This window comes from Camelina sativa, chromosome 20, assembly GCF_000633955.1.
Source record: "Camelina sativa cultivar DH55 chromosome 20, Cs, whole genome shotgun sequence".
NCBI classification, from domain to species: domain Eukaryota; kingdom Viridiplantae; phylum Streptophyta; class Magnoliopsida; order Brassicales; family Brassicaceae; genus Camelina; species Camelina sativa.
In genome coordinates, this window is record NC_025704.1 from 25,216,506 (window position 1) to 25,221,611 (window position 5,106).

Below are 5,106 nucleotides of genomic sequence, written 5' to 3' on the forward strand. Positions count from 1 at the left end.
CAATCAATGATAAATTTTTAAAAATTAATTCCTTACCAAATCAATGTCCATAAAACGGATGTGCCCATTTGGACATGAACAGCGCAATTGACATCACTAGTTTTGTGTAATAGAGAATATGTTTGGATTGCTCTTTTTACACTTTGTACTTGTGCTTATCGCTTTCTCTTTATTCAACTCAGGGTCTTATGGGAGATTTGATAAGCCTATTAACCGATGATGTGTTGCTGTAACAAATACTGTTGAATCTTGCTATTTTGATTATTATAGATACACATAAGAAGAATTGAAGCCTTTTTGTTGTAACTACAACAGCAAAAATTAATCGAAGCCTTCTCTAAGTCATGGTCCACTCAACAACAATTGTGATATTGATGTTTTTTAATTTTCATATTTGTAATCTGTAACAAAGCCAATAGTATTTCTTTTTTGCCTAAATGAATTCTAATTTTGTTTTTCCTAAAATTGTTGAGGCGTTAACCTTTTAGATGACTAGGTTTTGAACCCACGCTACGCGTGGGTTTATTTGATATATTTTGACAAAAATTATATATGATTGATGGCCGTAATGAAATATTATATTACAGAAAACTTTAAATTACTATTAAGGAAAAAACTAAATTTCATATACACAATATTTTAAAATATGAAAATTAGTTGTGTTTTAAAATTAAATCTGATTAAAAAATCATGAATCTAACTCGACATCAAGGCAAGGCGGATCAAACTGGTGTCCTCACATATCTTAACCATTTCTTTGGCTACCAGAAAAACGAAACAATTTTATAATCATGAATTTATCTCCTTTTTCATATTTAATTGATCGTTATCACCTATGTTTTCGTGTTTTTTTTATTTAATGTTTTCTTATTCTTCATACTCTTTCTTGTCATTTTCATTGTCAAATTTTATGGTAATTATCATCGTTACTTTTACCGTCCAGTTCTTTGTTATACTCTTCTTTTTGTTCTTCCTCGTCAACTTTTTCACATTCTTTTAGTGAAAAAACCTTTTTTTTTAGACTACCACACAACTTGTTAACCCATCAAACTCCAAGACCAAAATCATTTTTTCTCAAAAAAATTGTGCAATTCATGAAAACCAGCATAGTCAACACAAGCACCCAATTTATAAATTTTAATTTTTTAAAAAGCTTTTAAATGTTAAGAAATTTTTAAAATATAAAATTATAATATTTTGAAACCTTTTTAAATCTAAAAATTTTAGAAGTTTCAATATTTAAAGTATTTTAAACTTTTAAAAGGTTCGAATATAATATTTGAACCTTTTTAAAAAGTTTCAATATTTATAATATTTTAAACAATTAAAATTTTAAAATTATAATATTTAAAAACTTTTTAAAAGTTAAGAGCTTTTAATATTTTCAATATTTATAATATTTAAATTTTTTAAAAATTTAAATATTATAATATTTTTTTGAAACTTTTTAAAGTTTTAGTTTGATCAAATAAAAAACAGGATCAAACCGAATAAAACTTCTAAACTTGGACGCCTGATAAATCAAGCTTTCCTGCTCATTCGTTGTTGGAAGCATATTAATCTTATTTATACTGGTTTGAACCATTGTCTAAAAGTTTTCTAGCCAATGTGGGATATTATACATAGTTTTTTTATTTCCATAAATTTTAAATTTTCCTTAGTCTAAAAAATTCTGGAAATTTAGAAAATATTAATGAATGACATGTCAAATCCTGATAGGTTGTTCAAAATAATTCTTAATATATAAAATTCTGCAAATTTCTAAAAATGTTAATTAGTGACATGTTGAATCCCTATTGGTTGTTTTAAAGCTTAGGTGGACAGCCTTAGAAGCTTATAGCTCCTACTTTTATTTAGTATAATTTTCTAAATTTTAAAGCTGAAATTTTTTTAAAAATAAAATTAGGTTTCCTTTTCTCTATTTTACTTTTATATTAAACCTTTTTATGGTAGGTTTTTGAATTTTTATATTTTTATCTTTAAAAAACTTTATAAATTTAGAATTGACATGTGTCAACATCTGAATGATACAATTGACACTTGTCACATGTAATTAAGAATATATCATATGTTCTTTTCATATCATACACATAAATTATTATACTAAATTTAAGCCCAAAAACACTATTATAGTAAAAACCAAACATTGACTCACATGATATGGTATTGACACATATTTAATGGTATTGACTCACATTATATGGTATTTCTTACCTATTTTGATATTTTCTAATTAATTTTGTTGACAGGAAACATTGACTCACATGATATGGTATTGACACATATTAGATGGTATTGACTCACATCATATGGTATTCCTTACCTATTTTGATATTTTCTAATTAATTTTGTTGACAGGAAATATTTTTATAATCCACACATTCATTTCACAATCTCACATTTCAGATCCTCCTCATATATATATATATAATAAGTTTACACCTTTACCACTAACAACATAAACTAAACATCCCAAATACACTCTTTCAACACAGAAAAAAGCATAGAAGTCACAGAGAAAATGAAGTTTACAACACTAGTATGCATTACATTTGTTGTAGTCCTACTGTCATCTCTAGCCACAACTAAATCATCTATGGTCGAAAATTCTGTGAAACCGCCTTGCACTGAAATTGAGATCACAGGATGTGTACCAGCGATACTTGTTGGAACTCCACCCTCAGCAGAGTGCTGCGGGAAACTCAAAGCACAACAACCATGTTTTTGTGATTTCATTAAAAATCCAGCTTTCAAGCAATTAGTCACCTCCCCGCAAGCTCACGCTGCTTTAGGATTTTGTGGTATTCCTTTTCCTACTTGTTGAAGTTTAGGATATTAATTATGTGACTATTGGTGATTAAAAACATTATGTAATAAAAATGATGAGGATAAAATATTTTTTAATATGTCACAGATCATATTAGTTCTCTGTAATGTTTTTTTACATCATTGTAACTTATGATAATTATATAAAACAAAAAACCAGAAGAATAAAATGATTTATGTTTTTATACTACATAAGCTCAAAACTAAATGGTGTATGTATTCATACATATATTTCACATTCTTATTAGTTCATATTTTGTTAAATTAATTTGGGTTGAAAAAGGATAAAATATTGAATTTTGGGTGAATATGATGCAAATGCACCTCTTGCACCATGCCATCAACATATGTCTGATTCAACGGGGCGGCGGGAGGGGCGAAAACCAGCGGTCAATTCGAAAATTCAGAAAAATCCCTTTAACAAAGGGGTAAAAAAAAATTATTGTAAAAGGGGTCCAAAAATTTTAGTTTACTTAGGGTTAAAAAAATTATTGAGATAGGACTGCATCGACGGCTCTCATTTTTTTCTTTGTTAAAGTGTTACAACATGGGAGCTTGGCACACATTTATTTGGATCAAGCGTGTAATTACTAAGTCGTACATAACTCTAACCTTGATGTTTGCTCACGACCAATGTCCAACCCGGGATAATCTTCTTTCTTGGGAGCGTCAAGTTGATATATGTTGTTTACTCATCAATTAGGCTCAAGACCAAATGTTTTGCATAACCCTAATCATATTTCATTTGGTCTTGGTATATTTACCAAGATTCACCATTTGAAAATCATCACCAATATGCTTCTAGCTCATTATTGATATACTTTTCTTCTTAAGTAACAAATATAGGTATCTTCAGTATTGGTTATAGTGCTCTGATACCACTTCTAACGCCCCAACCCCCACCTCTTAGTGGGCACCATGTCCACTCCGAGTCCATGGCCCACTTTCTCTAATGGGCTTCACGCCCTCTCACTAGGCCCGTGAGCCCATCCATATCTGACAGTCGGTTTGCTATGTTCGGGAGGCATTAAAGACTTATTACCGTCCCTACAAATCACCACATGATCTTTCCCTATGTTTTGTCCTCACTCACACAGTTTCGATAATCACTTCCTGGAAGGTCACCCATCCTGAAACTACTACAACTCAATCACGCTTAACTCTAGAGTTTTCTCAGGACCCTTGACCGAAAAGATAAGCGTACTTTGGTGAAATAGGTGGCCAAATCAATTCTTTTAAACCTCTCCGCAAACCGGGGTGTCACAATTCACCCCCACTAATATATTGCAACGTCCTTGTTGCGCACCAAGACCGTCACCCCCAACGGTGTGAGTCCACTCAACTCAACAATCGTCTGGGTTTGGCTCTGATACTAGTTGTAACGCCCCTACCGCCACCTCTTAGTGGGCCTCATGTCCAATTCCAGTCAATGGGCCGACCTTTCTTAATGGGCCTCACGTCCTCTCACTAGGCCTGTGAGCCTATCCATATCCGACGGTCGGTTTTGCTACGTCCGAGAGGTTTTAAAGACTTGTTACTGTCCCTTCAAATCACCACATGATCTTTTCCTATGTTTTGTCCTCACTCGCACAATTCCGAAAGTCACCTCTCAGAAGGTCACCCATCCTGAGACTACTCCAGCTCAAGCACGCTTAACTCTGGAGTTTTCTTAGGACCCTTGACCGAAAAGATAATTGCACTTTGATGACATAGGTGACCAAATCAATTCTTTTTAAACGTCTCCGCAAACTTGGATGTCACAGTTCACCTCCACTAACAGATCGCNCCAAGATTGTCCCCCCCCCCCCCCGACAGTGTGAGACCACTCGACTCCACACTCTTCTAGGTTCGGCTCTGATACATTATTATATAATGTTAAGCACGGTGCAATATTCGTTTTTGAAAATGTTAAGTGATTTTTTTTACTTTTGTATTTTCTAAACTAATCAAAATACACAGTTTGTTTAGGGGTGTTAAATCCAATTATCATATTTCTATTTAGTTTTAGTTGCATTATAGCACGTACTCCCTCTGTATCAGAATACTTGATTTTCTAGGATTTTTTCTTGTATCAGAATACTTGATTTTCTAGAGTATTTAATGCATTTTTATTTTCAAAATCAACTAACTATTTAATGAATTTGCTTTTACAATGCATAAACTAGTAAATGTATACATGTAAAATGACCAGGTCAAAGCTAAATAAATACTCACTTTGGACACTATCTACTCCTATATAATACTCGGAAGTGTGTTGTTTTTATTTATTCCTTTTCCTTA